The 22,323-nt window shown below is 37.9% G+C and overlaps 2 long non-coding RNA genes across 3 annotated transcripts; one reads left to right on the top strand and one right to left on the bottom strand.

Annotated features, from left to right (window-relative positions):
• Window positions 1-226: 226 nt before the first annotated feature.
• LOC121304619 lies at window positions 227-4,608 on the bottom strand. Of its 2 annotated transcripts, XR_005947983.1 has the most exons (4): window positions 4,593-4,608; window positions 2,528-2,635; window positions 1,194-1,857; window positions 227-245 (listed from the first exon to the last, which is right to left on the bottom strand). It is a non-coding gene; the product is annotated as an uncharacterized LOC121304619 (long non-coding RNA). The 2 variants fall into 2 exon arrangements; XR_005947982.1 differs by lacking the exon at window positions 4,593-4,608 and having other exon boundaries at window positions 2,528-2,813.
• A 12,987-nt stretch (window positions 4,609-17,595) lies between these two features.
• On the top strand, window positions 17,596-20,641 carry LOC121304460. The gene is made up of 3 exons (XR_005947958.1): window positions 17,596-17,714; window positions 19,228-19,335; window positions 20,165-20,641. It is a non-coding gene; the product is annotated as an uncharacterized LOC121304460 (long non-coding RNA).
• The last annotated feature ends 1,682 nt before the right edge of the window (window positions 20,642-22,323 follow it).

The raw sequence follows: 22,323 nt of genomic DNA, 5'->3' as shown, positions 1-22,323 counted from the left end.
AGATGGGAAAATGCAGGAGACTTTGTAGAGGTTGTTTAAGATGCCTAATGAAAGCAGCCCTAAATGAATGTACAGTGTGAGTGAGAGAATATCATTCTCAAGGAAGGTACACTGGCCTGTGCTAAACATAATATAGAACAATTGATTAGACACCCAGCTTTTTCCCAGCCTTGAGTTTTGCATCTTCAAGGAGACTTGTTAACTAATGCAACATAATCCTTCATGACAGGAGCATTCTTTCGGCACTGGAATATAAGGAAAAAAAGAACAAATTAGTATATATATATATATATATATATATATATATATATATATATATATACACAAAACTACTTGAGTGTAACAGAAGTTAAAAGAGTACCATTAATAATTACATGTTCTAAAATATTACCTAACAAAATGTCTGGAATCATAATTCAGAAAAAAACACATTTCCTAAAGAGCCGCTTGTGGTTTTCAGAAGGGATGCAAATTTAGTTGATATTGTGGTCCAGACACTTTAAAGGACATTAAAATCAGTAAGAGCACATGTAAAGCATGCAGATATATCTGAAAAGATAAAAGTGAAATCGCAAGCAAGGAAAATAAATAATCAGTCTTAAGAAACCCGTCATGCAAAACTAGCAACCTTGTTTATGGTATAGTTTTCAAGCAAAATTATATAAAATAAAATACATTGAAGTGACAGGTACAGCATTATATAAAATAATACAGAATCACATCTCAATCATGAGAAATAAAACAGTAAATGAACCAATAGCTCAGCACTTTACAAATAACAAACATAACATGAGCTAATGTACAATACTGAAGAATAAAGGGAAAGAAATGGATAAATAGACTAGATACCATGATGCCTGAAGGTTTAAATAGAATCACAAACACATTAATAGATTTAAATAGAAATAAGTGAGTGTGGTTACCATGGCATCCGAAGCCTATCAATGCCTCCAGTGTTTGTTTTCAATCACAGCGTTGCTATGGGGCTGACCGTGATTAAGCAAACGGAAATCCTCTATGCAAATACAGTGTCACACAGCAATGATCTTAACAGAAACTCAAGAGGCAATATCACTGAAGACAGAGACGGCATCTCTTTAAAACAAAGCCAACCCCGGCACTGCTTCAACTAGAAAAGTTCATTCACAGCAGGGCTGCTCTTCCGCGCAATCACACGCTTGACCATTGCTTACCTCCCAAGCAGTTGGAATTGCTCTTCTTGTCAGGAATGCGTGCCAGGTGGATTTGATTTCCATAGACTTTCAGCACTTTGAATTTTTCAAAAGGTGGAATAAGCACCTCTTTTTCACTTTGATTATCTGAGTATTCTTCAATTGGCACGCCGAGGCAGGTTTTTATTGCAAACAATGTTCCGTTTCCAAAATTTTCTGCTACCCTTTTGACTAGAGAGGTAGAAGCAAACTGCCCAAATCGTACAATTGCACCCTCATTAGCGGTAAAGGGGTCTTGAACCCCTCTAAACACGTCATAACATTTACTCTGCTTGGATCTCAGAGTTTTCAGGGCGTCTGTCAAATAAAAATGCAACGACTTGAATGGAAAAGCTTTATAATGTTTTCCTCCATTTCTAACTTTTTCATTGAAAGTGTTGTAAACATCCATAGTATAAGCATAGATTGCCGTGGCTTGTTCCAGATTCAATGGCATCCTCTTTTTTTTCACCATTGACTTTTTCGCTGTTTCCCAGACGTTTTTAAAATTTGGGGTGTTTTGTAATTCTGACGGAAGATATTTTTCCTTAACAAGTTTTAACATTTTGCTTTCGCAACGGACATATTGATCATCGAGGGAATTTTCTGCGAGGTCCATCGGTATCGCAGCCTTAAAACATTGTATCTGAAAAAAAGAATAATATAAGACATAAGTGGAAGAAACCCCGCTTGTTAATAATAACACGCACTAGCGCGCAACTGACACATATTGCAATCTACAGAAATGTGATACACAGTGGTGCAGTCCGAAACGCCATTAAAATATAGATTTTCTTAAATAAGAATTATTATATGAATTCCCATTGTATTTGTATACTGAACTTCTAGTAACACATACAGCCTAATAGGTAATGGAACAGGTCATTCTGGAGCAGAAGCAGACTCATCTTCTTTTGAAGAGTCATCTTCGTGGTACACAATATTCCTAATTTTCAAACTTCCTACTGTATATTTATTATTATTATTATTATTATTATTATTATTATTATTATATATTATTATAATAATAATATTAATATTATTATTAATAATAATAATAATAATAATAATAATAATAATAATAATAATAATAATATATTTGCCTGGTGTGAGTTACAATACTTTTTGTCATGTCGTTGATATTAGTTTGAAAATAGGTCATGTCCATTATAAGACATTATTTTAGTTATGCTATATAATTTTTTGAATATTTTAAAAACTATATATATATATATATATATAGCCTCGAAGATCATTTGTTGAATTGCTTTAACTTGACCAAAAGAGAAATCCAGAAAAGAACACAGAAATATAACCTGTGGAAACTGCAGCAAGAACACAGCAGACAGGATGAGAATCGAGGGCAGCAGGATTTTCATCTCCGTCTTCCTCCTTCACCAACCGGGCAAATCCTTTCAACAGAACTTGTTTAATCAAGAACGAGAATAAAAGGGTTAAACAAGGCACAGTTCATTTTACTCCCATGTTGTTCCATTGCTTGTTTTCATGTTCTGTCGTGTTTGTAATTCATCTCATTCTAGAGCTCACTTTCTCTACAGCTCTCCACACCTCTCTGTGCTTTACAATGCTTCCCTATGCTTTACCAGACCTCTCTGTGCTTTACAATGCTTTCCCATGCTTTACCGGACCTCTCTGTGCTTTACAATGCTTCCCTATGCTTTACCAGACCTCTCTGTGCTTTACAATGCTTTCCCTATGCTTTACCAGACCTCTCTGTGCTTTACAATGCTTCCCTATGCTTTACCACACCTCTCTGTGCTTTACAATGCTTCCCTATGCTTTACCAGACCTCTCTGTGCTTTACAATGCTTCCCTATGCTTTACCATACCTCTCTGTGCTTTACAATGCTTCCCTATGCTTTACCACACCTCTCTGTGCTTTACAATGCTTCCCTATGCTTTACCAGACCTCTCTGTGCTTTACAATGCTTCCCTATGCTTTACCAGACCTCTCTGTGCTTTACAATGCTTCCCTATGCTTTACCAGACCTCTCTGTGCTTTACAATGCTTCCCAATGCTTTACCACACCTCTCTGTGCTTTACAATGCTTCCCTATGCTTTACCAGACCTCTCTGTGCTTTACAATGCTTCCCTATGCTTTACCAGACCTCTCTGTGCTTTACAATGCTTCCCTATGCTTTACCAGACCTCTCTGTGCTTTACAATGCTTCCCTATGCTTTACTAAACCTCTCTGTGCTTTACAATGCTTCCCTATGCTTTATTGTACCTCTCTGTGCTTTACAATGCTTCCCTATGCTTTACCAGACCTCTCTGTGCTTTACAATGCTTCCCTATGCTTTACCAGACCTCTCTGTGCTTTACAATGCTGCCCTATGCTTTACCAGACCTCTCTGTGCTTTACAATGCTTCCCTGTGCTTTACCACACCTCTCTGTGCTTCACAATGCTTCCCTATGCTTTACCACACCTCTCTGTGCTTTGCAATGCTTGACTATGCTTTACCAGACCTCTCTGTGCTTTACAATACTTCCCTATGCTTTACCACACCTCTCTGTGATTTGCAATGCTTCCCTATGCTTTACCATACCTCTCTGTGCTTTACAATGCTCCATTATGCTTTACCAGACCTCTCTGTGCTTTACAATGCTTCCCTATGCTTTACCAAACCTCTCTGTGCATTTACAATGCTTCCCTATGCTTTAGCACCTCTCTGTGCTTTACAATGCTTCCCTATGCTTTACCAGACCTCTCTGTGCTTTACAATGCTTCCCTATGCTTTACCAGACCTCTCTGTGCTTTACAATGCTTCCCTAAGCATTTTAAAGCACAGAGAGGTGCTTTACAAGCATAGGGAAGCATTGTAAAGCTTTACCAGGCAGAGGGTAACTGCATACCTCTCTGTGCTTTACAATGCTTCCCTATGCTTTACCAACCTCTCAGTGGTCTTACAATGCATCCCTGTGTTTTGTAAAGCTCAGAGGGCTTTACAATGCTGCCCTAAGCATTTAAAGTACAGAGAGGTCTTTACAATGCTTCCCTATGCTTTACCAAACCTCTCTGTGCTTTACAATGCTTCCCTATGCTTTACCACACCTCTCTGTGCTTTACAATGCTTCCCTATGCTTTACCACACCTCTCTGTGCTTTACAATGCTTCCCCATGCTTTAACAGACCTCTCTGTTCTTTACAATGTTTCCCTATGCTTTACCACGCCTCTCTGTGCTTTACAATGTTTCCCTATGCTTTACCATACATCAGGGTGGTTTACAATGCTTCCCTATGCTTTACCACACATCTCTGTGCTTTACAATGCTTCCCTATGCTTTAACCATACCTCTCTGTGCTTTACAATGCTTCCAGATGCTTTACCAGACCTCTCTGTGATTTACAATGCTTACCTGAAAATTCAAATACTTTACCAGACCTCTCTGTGCTTTACAATGCTTCCCTATGCTTTACCACACCTCTCTGTCTTGTCAATGCTTCCCTGTGCTTTACCATACCTCTCTGTGCTTTACAATGCTTTAGCTGCTTTACCATACCTCTCTGTGATTTGCAATGACTTCCTGTCTTCAGTAGAAAAGTGCTTTACCATGCTCCTCTAGCTTTGTTGCTTTACAATGCTGCCCTATGCTTTACCACACCTCTCTGTGCTTTACAATGCTTCCCTATGCTTTACCAGACCTCTCTATGCTTTACAATGCTTCCCTATGCTTCTGAAAGTGTCTCTAATGCTCAGATGGCCACCTTTGGCATCAATAACATACATGACTCTGTTTTTGGCATTGTGCTGTCCCTACTTTCTTAAAATCTCTGTGCTTTACAATGCTTCCCTATGCTTTAAAACTGCAAAAATTTCTGCATTTTACATTTGCTTCCTTATGCTTTACCATACCTCTCTGTTTTTATGAATTGCATAGTGTAAGTCATCACGAAGGAAGCTTTATGAGAGATGATATTGCCTATTTTTGTTACGACAGTTTTTCAGTGACGCCGAAAGGTTTGCGAGTTCACGAAAATTACTACAAAGGAAATGAATGGTAGAAGGAAATATACGAAATGGTATGGAGTACAATGATGATGTATACGACGAAATTTTCGCCTGGCTTGAAACAAGCGACCGAAATGTTTCAAAAGTACAGATACGAAAGTGACACGAAATACAGCTGCGAAACTTGAATATATGTTTTATAAGGGACACTTTGTTTAACTATAGAAACATACTTATATATATGTGATTATTATACCTTGACAGTATTTATATATATATATATATATATATATATATATATATATATATATATACAAAGGTGCATTGTACATATTTTTCAAATTACAAAAATGCATTGTCGATTTTTCTCAAAAATGCATTGTAGAATTCTTATGTTACAAAAATACATTGTATATTTCTCTGAGAAACAAATTAGCAGAATCAGTCCTGACCAGTACAAGCTGTAAACTTACCGGTATTTTTCACACGTTAACACCAAACCCACGTGGGTGTCTTAACAGGTGTTCTTGTTTGTTTTGCAGCTTTGCATATATGAGGGCATTAGAATAGCTTGTTTTCAAAAGTGGTTTTGATTGAAAGCACTGCTTCATGGAAATGGCATTGATGCATCAGCACTTTGGCAACCCGAAAGGCATCAGGGATCTGTAGTCTCAAAACAACAGTAAAATACAGAACAGAGGCACTAATCTTTTAAAAAGTTTAAAAAGTTTGAGAACCACTGGTTTAGGTGGAAGCTGTTAAAGGCTACCAAAATAAACTAAAGCAAATGAACATGCCTGCATTTCTGATTGGGAAAAAAACTCAAGGGTTTTCTATGTGAGAAGCGTTACGTTATATTAGAGCTAGGCAGTTCATCCCATAGTTAAGGATCCCTACAGCTGATTCCTCTGCCGTGTTTCAGGTGAGTTGTTTCACTCTCGCACAATCCTTATAAAAGCTATTTTGCTTTTCTCTGGTGTCCCAAAACATGTGGTATCCTGCTTGGCTTGTTCAGAATACAGCCGCTAGAATTCTGACTAAAACCAAGGAAAGCGAACATATTACCCTTGTTCTGGCCTCTTTACACTGGCTCCCTGTGCAGTATAGAATGGATTAGCACCTAGTTTTCTGCAGGACTTTCTGACCCTGTGTTTGCCAAACCACACTCTGAGATCACAGAATGCAGGGCTGCTGGTAATATATATATCCATGTTGTCTTCAGGCTAACAAGGCACATGGGGTAACTGACAGAGTCATTATTTTTGCATTATTTTTCCCCATAACTTTTAAAAAGGTTTTGATTTTATAATGTAGGTAAAGCGTGTCAGTTTAGTCAGGATTCACTGAATCAAAGCACCATGCCCTGGCTAGGGGCTCTTTCTGTATCGACCTTCAGAATTCGAAGCTGCTTACATTGGTTGGGCGCTGGGCCATTTCCGTTGGCCAGACTCTGGGCCGGTTCTGTTGAATCGGTTTGGGGGTCATAATACAGTTTGACATTGGGCCGGTTCTGGCAGCCGTCATCGGACCGGAATCACAGCTGTAATTGGGCAGGTACTGGGCCAGCATCAGCATGCCGTCTGGGTCATACTGTGTCAAATCCGGGGTGCCGCTGATTTCTGTACCCCATGGAATTCAGCATCCCCTGTGATTTCACTGCGCAGGCAGGTTTTTTTTTCTTTCTTCCCTGAAAGGCAGCTGAACGGGAACACAAGATCTACATGTGTACGCGCCTCACTCTGTATTCTCCCCCACTGAAACAGAGATGTACTGGCACTTTGTTTTATTTAGACTGAGGCACAAAAGCATCCCTGATTCGTTATTAAATTTGCACTGAATGGAAGTCCCAGACTAAGCAAAAAATTAGCACAAATATTAGGAAGTGTGTGTTTTTTCTTTATTTTAATCTTTTGTTTGGCCTCTGTGTAAAGCTCTCAGGAGGTGTCTCTTCCTCCCTCAGTACAGGCTGCACAGACGCTGCTGTTATTTTCATGCTGGTACCTAGTCTATTTATGTTCATTCTATGTAGTATCGTTCTCTGCACACAGTAAACTTTACGGCGTATTCTGTATTTAACTTAGACATTGAAACATGTTTTTCATGTAAACAAATGTCCATTTGACCAATAATTCTACTGCAGCTGTATCTGCTGTTAAAGTATCACTACAATAAATACCCCAAATTACAGTTTTTTTCAGTAACACTTTATTAATAAGGTGCTGCTTACTAATATTGTATAAATAGATAATAGATGCTTAATAACTATGTTATAGAGTATTAATAAAGCATTATAACTGGTTTATAACCATGCAATAGCCATATAGTACAATAGGTGGCTAAAAACTGCAGCCTTTATAAAACTAATTATGTTTATGGCTATTACATGGTTATAAACCATCTATAATGCCTTATTAACACTCTATTATTAAGCACATATTATATATATAAAATATAATACATTTATAAAACATTAATAAGCAGCACCTTAATATAAAGTGTTACAGTTTTTTCTTTGGTTGTTAAAATTAAGATAAACAAAAACCCACAAACCGGTTTGTATTACTATACTGTATTATCTCATGTGCTCTTGGGGCCCCCCAATACTCTACATAGGGGGGTACAGAATTCCATAGCTGCTGTGAAGCTATGGAATTGTGTATCCCCTCACATTTTAATTAAAGCGCACACATTTCAGGATGGTTTGTGTGCAGTGTTATTGTAATCTGCTCACATATTTTAACAAAACTTTCACTGCAGGGGCCCTCATGTTATTGAATAACACATTTGTATGCCTTATACTTTTGAACCCTTAAGAACTAATAATTTGCACAATTAGATCTTTTTAATTGTTTTCAGCTCCTACATTTGTGTAGGTAACTTGAAATCTCCAAAACCTCTAATCTGATCAAAGCAAAACTTGTCATATTTTAAAGGGTGGTAAAATGAAGTGCTATAGTAAAAAGCATGGCTGCTGATAGGCCTATCAAATTTCACCATTGCTCTAGTTGCATAAATTGCGCATAAAATGAACACCGTCCAAAACTCTTCACAGAGTAGTGGAGGCCTATGGGAAATAATGTATACTCTATTAAAAAAACCTTGATATTGACCTTGATATTGGCCAATGGGAATTAATGTAGGCCAATGGAATTAATGTACATCTTTTGACCTCTCCTTAAGGTCAAATGTAAAACTAACTTATAACCCATTTGTAGATACCTATGAAACTTAAGGTCAAATGTAAAACTAGCTTATAGCGGCTTAGAGAGTGAAGGTAGGGTCATGGTTACTACGGAACTGTGGCAGGGTGCCCCGCCCCTGTCCTTGATATTTTGTGTTTTATGTTGTATGTGGATGGTGTGTTATTCTTGGAACACAGATAGGAACCCATATATGCTCTATCCAAAAATGACCTTGCCTGTGACCTTTGACCTCTCCTTAAGGTCAAATGTAAAACTAGCTTATAGCGGCTTGGTAGGGTCATGGTTACTACGGTATAATGTGCCCCTATGCTATGACTTTGTGTTTTATGTTGTATATGTGTATGTGGGGGGGGGGGGGGGGTTAGTGAAGTGTTATAAAATGTATATTTGTATTTAGACACGAGGATGGCACAATCACGCCACGTGCAGATTAAAGTTGGTATTAGTATGGCAGCACGACGAGTAGAGCTGGTTCACATGCAGCTGTGCCGAGATTCCAGTTCTGTTTATTATTAAACAGTGCCGCAGCACATTCGCCAGTCACTCGCAGTACTGTGTGATCTTCCCGGTCTGACGTCACCGCACCAAAAGAACATAAGAAAGATTACAAACGACAGGAGGTCATTTGGTCCATCTTGCTCATTTGGTTGTTAGTAGCTTATTGATCCCAGAATCTCATCAAGCAGCTTCTTGAAGGATCCCAGGGTGTCAGCTTCAACAACATTACTGGGGAGTTGGTTCCAGACTCCCACAATTCTCTGTGTAAAAAAGTGCCTCCTATTTTCTGTTCTGAATGCCTCTTTATCTAATCTCCATTTGTAATCCCTGAGCCTTGTTTCTTTTTCAGGTCGAAAAAGTCCCTTGGGTCGGCCAGCTTGCCACAGAAACACAGATAGGAACAAGAATGCCTTGGTAGCCGTCAAGTTGCTTGCAACTTCTAGTTATTATTATTATTATTATTATTATTATTATTATTATTATTATTATTATTATGACATTTTCACATTGTCTGTGTGTAATGATAATGATTAGAGTAATGAATTAAAACATCTACAGTAATTTGGCATTGCTGCCCTATTATCACCACTCAATAAATTAATTAATTTTCTTTTAATTGTGTGTGATATTTATTTTCACAATAACATTCCTTGGTATGAACACATAAGGCTATTGTAGGATATGTGTTTTGTGAGTACAAGTATAAGTGATAGTATATACGTAGCAAATAGTAAAAAATACACTGTGCATTTTTTATGACATACTGCATTTTCAACCTTTATTTATTTATATTCATAGTGATTAGTACTGATTTTTAAGTTAAGTGTGGCATGGAGACACCATCAGGTTTGCATATCAATGACAGCACATCAATGACAGCTTGTTATTCAAATTCTCAATGGTCATTAACACAGGGAGGAAGCACCTTGTTTTAACTACAGTAAATAAAAACATCCATTAATCAAAGTTTCCAGTAGAGAAAGACAGGGGTCCTATGACATTGTTTAGCACTGTCAAATCCATATCACTTTTAAATACATGCAGTACCTGATATTGTAAGAAAGACTTGTTTTCATGAACTATATAATGGATGTTCTTAAATACACAGTAATTAGAGACACTCAGTGGAAAGTGTCACCACAGTCAGAACATGCAGATATATAACAAGTGAAGGCAAGCACACATTTCAGAGATTTTATTTGCAATTTCAAATGCAGAAGTACATTTATAAATATTCTTGCAAAGCCCAATGAGATTCCCCTTCAAGGACAGTAGCATTGCTCTTCTGTAGCTCACTTGAAGATTCACATTTAAAAAAGAATAACAAAGCAGAACAGCACACCTCAATACACCAAATTATACACTAACATGGGGTGAAGATTTGACTTGTAGTCTAACCCAACCAACAGGACTAAGTGGGTGTATTTACAATAGAGAGGCAAGAGGCTTTTACACAACAAAGTGACTTTAAGAAATCAGCCAATACAGAGCAGCATTAAACAGTTAACAATCCATTATAGAGCAATTAGCTTAACATAACATTTCAAACTTGTCATGATGTTTGTAACCGATTTGAACATGTTTAACAAAAATAAGCAAGAGAAGATGACAGTTCATCTGAGACAGAACAGGTCGTCTTTTTACAGTGACAGCACTGTATCACCCTGCAACACAAACACATTCCAGCAACGAGAAACATGGGTTACAATACAGGCACACTTATTAGAACACCCCATTGCTTCTGTAGTTTAGATTTGCATCGTGCATATGAAATCAAACCACTGCAACTGAAAATCTTGGAAAATTGTAAACATAGGCAAATTAGTGAGAGTCTAATTTAATTGATGTCTTTAATAGACTACTCATGCTAATCATTTGAAATAGTAAAGAGAAAAGCAACACAGAGCTACACATGGTGAAATGCAGGAGACAGTTTTTTAAAGTTGTTTAAGATGCCTATATAAAAGATAAAGTGGTCTAACATTTCCACATGTGAGTGCCTATTGCTTCTATATCTCTGATTACTGTTGAAATGTAAATTCTCACACCCAGAGGTTTTCATGCAGGTTAGTATATTAAAGATATAAGTGAGCAATCATGAGATGTTCTAACACATTTGCACACTTCTGTGTATGTTGCTGCTTTGCAGTTTGTATCTTTAGAAGAACATATTAGAATATTCAGAAATATTCAGAAATACATATTTTGCTCAAATTTACAAAAGACAACATTCAAAGTCTATACTTATAATATCTGATAGCCATCCTACCAGTTAGTGTAAGTCTTAATATACTATACACTAACATGTAGTGAAGCTTTGACTTGTAGTCTAACCCAACTAACAGGATTAAGTGGGTCTATTTACAATAGAGAGGCAAGTGGCTTTTACAAGAAAGATTCCCTGAAGCTGCTTTAAGAAATCAGCCAGTAAAGAATTAAAAATCCCTTATAGACAAATTAACTTAGCATGACATTTAAAACTCATCCGGATGTTTGCAACCACTCTCAGTTGGTCTGAGTGCTGTTTCTTAAAAAATGAGTTTCATTGATATTTTTGTATTGCCTGATTGAGGTGCTTGTAGTTTGAAATTGATAGCACAAATCGAAATTGTCGTCTCTCTAGGCTGCTATTCAAAACATCTTAATAGTTAAAGGACAGGCTCATTTAATTTGAAGCTACTTGCTTGACAATGGAATATGTTTTCTGTTGAGTTCATGGAGTGGGGCTCAGTGCTATACAGCACGCCCCATTGCATGGAAACTGCCCACAAGGCAATGCACCCACATTAGACAGGTAGAGCAAAGGCTGTATGAAGTTCCTGGGGATAAAGAAGTTATAGCATAATGGACTTATATAACATTGAAATATCATAGGATTGAAATATGATTTAAATGGGAAGACAGCTACTACTGGTAAATAGGAAACTAACACAATCATTAAAATGGTAAAAACGATCTGCAAGGCTTTCTTCTTCATGGGATGGATCTCGTCTCTCCCTGGAGAAGACCTCCTCAGGACCCTCAGGATGGAGATGTTACAGAAAACCATGACAATAAACAAGGCAGAGATGAAACCTAAGATTACATATACAGGGGATACAAAGGCTGTTCTACCTAGATAGATGGAGAAGGGGACAATAATAGCCCATGCCACAGCAGAGCACACCACTCTATAGGTGAGTGACTTGAGCCCCAGGTAGGTGACTGGATGCACCACAGCCATGTAACGCTCCACACAGATACAGCAAAGGAACAGAGGAACCCCTGTCAGATTAAAATTAAGTAAAACAAATATTACTGAGTAAGCAATTGGATTGTTTAGAAAGTAGTAATTATATATTCCAAGGGGCGCATTGAGGCAACACAAAATATCCATGACAGCCAGGTTCAGTATGAACACCTCAGAAGATGAGATGGCAGTTTTTTTCCTCAGTAAAATCCACAGCACTGTCACATTGGCTGGCAATCCCAGGATAACACTTAGAGACTTCAAAGTCGCCCAGAATGCGAACCCAGCTGGATTGTCTCTACATTCCAGGTCAAAACTAGAACTAAGAGCTGTGGTGTTGTTGGGGACCATGGTAGAGTTTGTGTTGAAAGAATCCATTGTGCATTGAATGTGTCAACAAGGAACTGGGTTTCACTGGCCAAGAGAATCTGGTGAGAGAAGATGAAAGATGAACAGCACCCATACAAGATCTCAGTGCAGTATAACACTGCTGAGCAGGTCGTAGTGACAAGTTCATTACACTGTATTGGGTTTTTCATTGTTTAGATTTGCTATATTGGTGGTTTGTACGCGGTTGCTTTTTATAAAGTAAGCCTGTGGTTAGCAGATAGTTTTCCATGAAGAAATGTCACTCTGATAGGAACAGTTCACTTACAAAGCAACCTTACCTTTGATATCAAACAACACAGCTTTAAAGCATGCATCAGATATACTAGGAGACTTTTTCTGTTCACACTTGATAGTCCTTAAAAATAATTCTGGAAATAGAGATGAAGGCCATCTCATTGTCAAAGCAGTCCTGTCGATGCAGGCAAATCACAACCAACAGCATTCATGTAACAAACATTTAAGATGGATAGCAATTGTGAAGAAATTGCTAAATACTTATCTCTCTACACCTCTTAGATCTCTACACCTCTAGATTTATTTTAAGAGTAGTGCACTAAGCAGTATATATATAAGCCACGCATTCTCTCTTACCACAATGTTAGGGTGTTTTCAGCAGGCAGCGGCTCTCTAATATCTCCACAATGATGTATCAACGAGTAAAACCCTCTGTTGGTAATAGAAACAGATAATGATCTCCAGGGACAAGACCGAGACTATCTAGTAGGGAAGCCACGCTCTCATATAGACCAATTTGCTGAGTTTCCACCTACTGAAATGTACTGTTTAAAATATTCCTGTGCTTAGCCACCACTAGGTGTGTGCTGCCCCTTTTCAAAGAGAATGGATCTCAATTTGGCAATGTTCCAATTATAAAACAAGGCCTTTATAACTGAGCTCATGTGGGGGTCCAAACGTCGTTCGGTATCCAGAGTGATTGCCATATTTTTTACAGTATTAGATGGAGTCAAAAGATTCCCATCAAAGGATATTTCAGAAAGAGATGATTTAGCCAAGTTGTGTCTGGAACCCACTATTATTACCTATGTCTTATTGGGATTTATCTTCCAACAATTTAGAGACATCCATGACTGGATTTCACTCAGGCACTGAGACAGCACAGAACTCACCAGCTCCGATTTAGAAGGAAACTAGCAGTATATTTAAGTATCATCTGCATTACAGTGAAATCCAAGGTTGCACTTGTTAATAACTGATCCAAGGAAGAGCATATTGACACTGAAAAGCAAAGGGACAAGTGTTGAGCCTTGTGGAACTCCATAATCCACATCACCTGTCTCAGAAGAGTACTGGCCCAGAGACACAAACTGGCATTGATGCAATGCAGGGGGTTTCATCCTTTTTTTAAACTGTCTGGAGGTTTCAGCTCAATTACCCTGTGACAACCTGGTGAGTGGACAGAGGCCCAGAGACAGACTGCAGTTCAAAAAATATATACTTTTATTATAAATTAACACAAAAATAAAAGTTCACAAGGGCAAAATAAAAGATATTTAAACAAATAAAGCAAAACTCACAAAAATAAAGGTTTCCAGGCTGGGTGATGCCTTCACTGGATTCAGAAAAAACCACAAACCACAAACCACAAACCACAAACCACAAACCACAAACCACAAACCTCTGCTCCCTCCTCCTAATGGGAAGCAGAGGCCTCCTTTTATGTCAGGTGGCTGGGCGCTGATTGATCGTTAATTAAGCAAATCAACTAATCAATCCAAGCCACCTGAACATAATAAACCCAGGCAGGTAAGGGAATTTAACCCCATCCCTGCCAATTTAATAAAGGGCAGAGCTTTGCTCTGCCACATACCCCTTTACAAGTTTTGTTCTACTGAAGGGTGCAACAGTTGCAATAAAATGGAGAATAATCTGATTAACACATTTCTTTTTTTCCCTGTTTATTTAATAAATTGTTCATGTCATAACAGTTTGGGTGACAAACTGCCTGGTTAGGACAGAATAACAAACAGTCGGCTTTCTTCTTAAAACTTTTAATTACAAGTATTTGGATGCACAGAATTAAAGAATTTCAGAATCTCTTTGGAAATCATATTTCTTTCTGTTCAGTAAAGTTAGTATAAATAATACAAACTAGTCTGCATGTAAATGTTTATCACGTTTCTGTTTACTTCCCATCTCATTTAAAATGTTTACAATATCAAAAACATTAACCTCAAGATAAAACCATAATAACTACTAACAATGATAAACGCTTTTATTAAAGCCAACATAAAAATGTTAATAAACCAGTTATAATGCTTTATTAATACTCTATAACATAGTTATTAAGCATCTATTATATATTTATACAATATTAGTAAGCAGCACCTTATTAATAAAGTGTTACTGAAAAAAACTGTAATTTGGGGTATTTATTGTAGTGATACTTTAACAGCAGATACAGCTGCAGTAGAATTATTGGTCAAATGGACATTTGTTTACATGAAAAACATGTCTAAGTTAAATACAGAATACGCCGTAAAGTTTACTGTGTGCAGAGAACGATACTACATAGAATGAACATAAATAGACTAGGTACCAGCATGAAAATAACAGCAGCGTCTGTGCAGCCTGTACTGAGGGAGGAAGAGACACCTCCTGAGAGCTTTACACAGAGGCCAAACAAAAGATTAAAATAAAGAAAAAACACACACTTCCTAATATTTGTGCTAATTTTTTGCTTAGTCTGGGATTTCCATTCAGTGCAAATTTAATAACGAATCAGGGATGCTTTTGTGCCTCAGTCTAAGTAAAACATAGTGCCAGTAGGGGGAGAATACAGAGTACAGAGTGAGGCGCGTACACATGTAGATCTTGTGTTCCCGTTCAGCTGCCTTTCAGGGAAGAAAGAAAAAAAAAACCTGCCTGCGCAGTGAAATCACAGGGGATGCTGAATTCCATGGGGTACAGAAATCAGCGGCACCCCGGATTTGACACAGTATGACCCAGACGGCATGCTGATGCTGGCCCAGTACCTGCCCAATTACAGCTGTGATTCCGGTCCGATGACGGCTGCCAGAACCAGCCCAATGTCAAACTGTATTATGACCCCCAAACCGATTCAACAGAACCGGCCCAGAGTCTGGCCAACGGAAATGGCCCAGCGCCCAACCAATGTAAGCAGCTTCGAATTCTGAAGGTCGATACAGAAAGTGCCCCTAGCCAGGGCATGGTGCTTTGATTCAGTGAATCCTGACTAAACTGACACGCTTTACCTACATTATAAAATCAAAACCTTTTTAAAAGTTATGGGGAAAAATAATGCAGACTCTGTCAGTTACCCCATGTGCCTTGTTAGCCTGAAGACAACATGGATATATATATATTACCAGCAGCCCTGCATTCTGTGATCTCAGGGTGTGGTTTGGCAAACACAGGGTCAGAAAGTCCTGCAGAAAACTAGGTGCTAATCCAATTCTATACTGCACAGGGAGCCAGTGTAAAGAGGCCAAAACAGGGGTAATATGTTCACTTTTCCTGGTTTTAGTCAGAATTCTAGCGGCTGGTATTCTGAACAAGCTGCAAGCGGGATACCACACGTTCTGGGACACCAGAGAAAAGCAAAATAGCTTTTATAAGGATTGTGCGAGAGTGAAACAACTCACCTGAAACACGGCAGAGGAATCAGCTGTAGGGAACCTTAACTATGGGATGAACTGCCTAGCTCTAATATAACGTAATGCTTCTCACATAGAAAACCCTTGAGTTTTTTTCCCAATCAGAAATGCAGGCATGTTCATTTGCTTTAGTTTATTTTGGTAGCCGTTAACAGTTTCCACCTAAACCAGTGGTTCTCAAACTTTTTAAACTTTTTAAAAGATTAGTGCCTCTGTTCTGTATTTTACTGTTGTTTTGAGACTACAGATCCCTGATGCCTTTCGGGTTGCCAAAGTGCTGATGCATCAATGCCATTTCCATGAAGCAGTGCTTTCAATCAAAACCACTTTTAAAAACAAGCTATTCTAATGCCCTCATATATACAAAGCTGCAAAACAAACAAGAACACCTGTTAAGACACCCACGTGGGTTTGGTGTTAACGTGTGAAAAATATTGGTAAGTTTACAGCTTGTACTGGTCAGGACTGATTCTGCTAATTTGTTTCTCAGAGAAATATACAATGTATTTTTGTAACATAAGAATTCTACAATGCATTTTTGAGAAAAATCGACAATGCATTTTTGTAATTTGAAAAATATGTACAATGCACCTTTGTTTATATATATATATATATATATATATATATATATATATATATTATTATATATATATATATATATATATATATTATATATATATATATAATTAATTTAAACACAGGGTGGATAAGTTATATATTTATACAGAGATAACAAAGTGTCCCTTATAAAACAGATATTAAAGTTTAGCAGTGTGATAAAGCACAGTGAAAGCACAGTGAGCTTTGTAGGTAAGCATTGTAAATCACAGCGAGGTATGGTAAAGCAGATTAAAAAAATAAACCATGGTAAACTAACCCTTATAAAAGATCATAAAATCCAACCTCAGGAACTGCAAAACCCTGAAAAACTGTCAAAATAGGCAAATCATTGACTATCTAATTATATTGATGACTGTACTATGCAATTCATTTCAAACAGGACAGTAAGTGAAAAGGAACACAGAGCCACAAATGGGAAAATGCAGGTTAAATTTTTGCAGTTTTTTAATTCAAAGCATCAAGAGGTCTAACATCAAATGACACCAGAGATTTTAAGAAAGTGCACAGACACAATGCCAAAAACATGTCATGCTGTTATTGATGCCAAAGGTGGCCATATGAGCATTAAAGACACTTTCAGACTCAGATGAGTTTGCAAAATTGAATAAATGAATAAATGTTTTTGTATGCAAAGCACAGTAAATGACAAATTTAAACACAGAGTAGACAAGTTATATGTTTTTATTAAGATAGAGAACAAATGTCACTCCCCAAAGCAACACAAGCTAGACCCCTATTCTTTTGAGTCTGTATAAAGAGTATCTTTGCTTCTTTTCTACTGAAGCCTACAGGAAGTCTTTAAACCACCCATAGTTAACCTGTCAAACTGCTAAAGCCTGCGGTAAACACACACCAGCCCCTCTGCTGCTGTGCAGAGCTGGGAGGCTCTATAAAGACAGCCGAATGCCATTCGGTTGGAGTGAAAGACTGGTTGACTGTATTTGAATTTTCAGGTAAGGGCATTTCTAGATCCTTATATAAACTCTGCAGTAATCCCTCTGGTTATACTGCACATCTACCACGGCCTTGTTTTTAAAGTGCATCTGCCCTTATAAAAGTTTGCTGCAGTGCTTTACAATGCTTCCCTATGCTTTAACAGACCTCTCTGTGCTTTGCAATGCTTCTATATGCTTTAAAATACCTCTCTGTGCTTTACAATGCTTTTCTATGCTTTACCAGACCTCTCTGTGCTTTACAATGCTTCCCTATGCTTTACCAGACCTCTCTGTGCTTTACAATGCTTCCCTATGCTTTACCAGACCTCTCTGTGCTTTACAATGCTTCCCTATGCTTTACCAGACCTCTCTGTGCTTTACAATGCTTCCCTATGCTTTACCAGACCTCTCTGTGCTTTACAATGCTTCCCTATGCTTTACCACACCTCTCTGTGCTTTACAATGCTTCCCTATGCTTTACCACACCTCTGTGTGCTTTACAATACTTCCCTATGCTTTAGCACACCTCTCTGTGCTTTACCATGCGTTTGCTATGCTTTACCAGACCTCTCTGTGCTTTACAATGCTTCCCTATGATTTACCGCACCTCTCTGTGCTTTACAATGCTTCCCTATGCTTTACCAGACCTCGCTGTTCTTTACAATGTTTCCCTATGCTTTATCAGACCTCTCTGTGCTTTACAATGCTTCACTATGCTTTACAATACATCTCTGTGCTTTACAATGCTTCCCTATGCTTTACCATACCTCTCTTGTATTTTACAATGCTTCCCTGTGCTTTACTTGGGTGCTTCACAAGGGATATGAAAGAGACACTATCATGCTTACTATATAATTACACTTTGTTTTGCTTATTTGGCTAAGGGGAACGTTTACAGGGGCTACGATTACCCGTTTTTAATATCCCCGATCAAAACATATATTATACGAAATTTGTATATAAATCATTTATGACAAAACAAAAGTTTGAACCAGGTTAATACTAATGAACTATCAGCATTTGACAAAGCTGTAAAAAAACAATACTTTTTATTGTTATGTGGCAATCTGTTGGTGTTACCCAAACCACAATTATACACGCTTTGTCAGGACTTCTGTGAGGACTCCCAATGACGCAGTTACCACTGTCTAACACGTAAAATCACATACTCCTTTTAAGACGTTAATTAAAATTTTATACGTTAAGCAATGTCTCGTCACACCATTTCATGGTAAAGCATAGGGAAGCATTGTAAAGCACAGAGAGGTGTGGTAAAGCATAGGGAAGCATTGTAAAGCACAGAGAGGTCTGGTAAAGCATAGGGAAGCATTGTAAAGCACAGAGAGGTCTGGTAAAGCATAGGGAAGCATTGTAAAGCACAGAGAGGTGTGGAGAGCTGTAGAGAAAGTGAGCTCTAGAATGAGATGAATTACAAACACGACAGAACATGAAAACAAGCAATGGAACAACATGGGAGTAAAATGAACTGTGCCTTGTTTAACCCTTTTATTCTCGTTCTTGATTAAACAAGTTCTGTTGAAAGGATTTGCCCGGTTGGTGAAGGAGGAAGACGGAGATGAAAATCCTGCTGCCCTCGATTCTCATCCTGTCTGCTGTGTTCTTGCTGCAGTTTCCACAGGTTATATTTCTGTGTTCTTTTCTGGATTTCTCTTTTGGTCAAGTTAAAGCAATTCAACAAATGATCTTCGAGGCTATATATATATATATATATATAGTGTTATAAAATATTAAATCGTATTTGTTTTATTACAGAAATTACCTCTACGTTGGGTAAACAGTTTGATTATAGTTTCTGGTACTGTTTAGTCATAACGGACGTCTGTGTGTGTCCAAAAATAATAATAATACATAATAATAAGAGTAACATATAATAATACTCTATAATAATAATAAGAATAAGTAATATATTAATAATTATATTATTATTATATATTATTATAATTATTAATAATAATAATATAATAATAATAATAATAATAATAATAAATATGCAGTAGGAAGTTTGAAAATTAGGAAAATTGTGTACCACGAAGATGACTCTTCAAAAGAAGATGAGTCTGCTTCTGCTCCAGAATGACCTGTTCCATTACCTATTAGGCTGTATGTGTTACTAGAAGTTCAGTATACAAATGGGAAATCCTCTTAAGTATATACGTTATCCTACTTTTAATACACATGGGTGGCTGGCTTCGTCCTGAAATTTTGCTTTTAGATATAAAATTACCGCAATCGAGCAGCCAAGTATGACGGATGTTTTATGTTGTGGTATTAAGGGAGAATCTAGTTCTTTTAGTGTAATTGCAAGCCTGACGTGGGTGACATCTAAAGAACGTTTATACACAGTCAACGGCGCGATCAGACGCACCAATATAATTGTTCGCCCCAAAGAAGGTTAATACAGAATATCGAATAAGAAAAAAGTCGATACTTTTTTTTTTTTTTTTCAGATACAATGTTTTAAGGCTGCGATACCGATGGACCTCGCAGAAAATTCCCTCGATGATCAATATGTCCGTTGCGAAAGCAAAATGTTAAAACTTGTTAAGGAAAAATATCTTCCGTCAGAATTACAAAACACCCCAAATTTTAAAAACGTCTGGGAAACAGCGAAAAAGTCAATGGTGAAAAAAAAGAGGATGCCATTGAATCTGGAACAAGCCACGGCAATCTATGCTTATACTATGGATGTTTACAACACTTTCAATGAAAAAGTTAGAAATGGAGGAAAACATTATAAAGCTTTTCCATTCAAGTCGTTGCATTTTTATTTGACAGACGCCCTGAAAACTCTGAGATCCAAGCAGAGTAAATGTTATGACGTGTTTAGAGGGGTTCAAGACCCCTTTACCGCTAATGAGGGTGCAATTGTACGATTTGGGCAGTTTGCTTCTACCTCTCTAGTCAAAAGGGTAGCAGAAAATTTTGGAAACAGAACATTGTTTGTAATAAAAAAAACCTGCCTCGGCGTGCCAATTGAAGAATACTCAGATAATCAAAGTGAAAAAGAGGTGCTTATTCCACCTTTTGAAAAATTCAAAGTGCTGAAAGTCTATGGAAATCAAATCCACCTGGCACGCATTCCTGACAAGAAGAGCAATTCCAACTGCTTGGGAGGTAAGCAATGGTCAAGCGTGTGATTGCGCGGAAGAGCAGCCCTGCTGTGAGTGAACTTTTCTAGTTGAAGCAGTGCCAAAGTTGGCTTTGTTTTAAAGAGATGCCGTCTCTGTCTTCAGTGATATTGCCTCTTGAGTTTAAAAAAAATTGCTCTACGCAAGAGTCAGAAGTCACATAACGTCGAACTCAAGAACTAATCTATACGCCTACACTGTGCATACCGTATCGTCCTAAAGGCAAACAATTATTGGCCGTTGCGGGGTATCGTTGCGGAATGTGTTTGAAAACAAACAGTGGGAGGTACTTACAGGCTTCTGATGCCATGGATACTACACTCACTTATTTCTATTTAAATCTATTAATGTGATTGTGATTTTTTTAACCACACACCCTTCGGCATCAGGGTATCTAGTCTATTTATCCATTTCTTTCCCTTTATTCTTCAGTATTGTACATTAGCTCATGTTATGTTTGTTATTTGTAAAGTGCTGAGCTATTGGTTCATTTACTGTTTTATTTCTCATGATTGAGATGTGATTCTGTATTATTTTATATAATGCTGTACCTGTCACTTCAATGTATTTTATTTTATATAATTTTGCTTGAAAACTATACCATAAACAAGGTTGCTAGTTTTGCATGACGGGTTTCTTAAGACTGATTATTTATTTTCCTTGCTTGCGATTTCACTTTTATCTTTTCAGATATATCTGCATGCTTTACATGTGCTCTTACTGATTTTAATGTCCTTTAAAGTGTCTGGACCACAATATCAGCTAAATTTGCATCCCTTCTGAAAAACCACAAGCGCTCTTTAGAATGTGTGTTTTTTTTTTTTGTTTTTTCTGATTATGTTCCAGACATTTGTTAGGTAATACATTTTAGAACATGGATTATTTTATGGTACGCTTTTAATTAACTTCTTTTACCCGCAAGTAGTTTATCAGCACTGCCCTTAGGAAAAAGTCGGGGGGGCAGGGAGAGAGGGCAGGGGAGGGGGGGGAGGGGGGAGGAAGAAGGGGGGGAGGAGACCCGTTCATATTGTCATACTGATCTCTAGAAAGAAGGGAGAAGAGGCATAGAGCTCGCCTAAGACAGAAAGAAGAGAGAGAACAAAAGTCTGTCTAGGAAGGGGGAGGAGGGGGGGAGAGGGGAGGGGAGAGAGGGGAGAGAAGGGGAGAGGGGGGGGGGAGGGGGAAGGGTTGTGGGAGGCTCACACTCACATTGTGCATTAATGCTGCCAACCCAGAATCACGTTGGCCTGTATAATCAAACAACTTGTTGGCCTCAAATCATGGTGGCCTCTCTAATCAAAACATTCGAGATCCTTCAATCCTCACTTTAAAAAGAAAATGTATTCTCCAGTTTGCAATTCTCAGCACCTGGTGTGGGAAGTTAGAAAGCCCCACTCTACAGTGTGATGTTGTCCAGATCATGTGTAAAAAACACAAGTGCAGGAGTCGGGGATCCTGCTCAATGTGATCAGGAGTAG

This window comes from Polyodon spathula, chromosome 38 (genome assembly GCF_017654505.1).
Source record: "Polyodon spathula isolate WHYD16114869_AA chromosome 38, ASM1765450v1, whole genome shotgun sequence".
NCBI lineage: Eukaryota > Metazoa > Chordata > Actinopteri > Acipenseriformes > Polyodontidae > Polyodon > Polyodon spathula.
The sequence above is the reverse complement of the archived record's forward strand: the minus strand, read 5'-3'. Positions and strand labels throughout refer to the sequence as shown.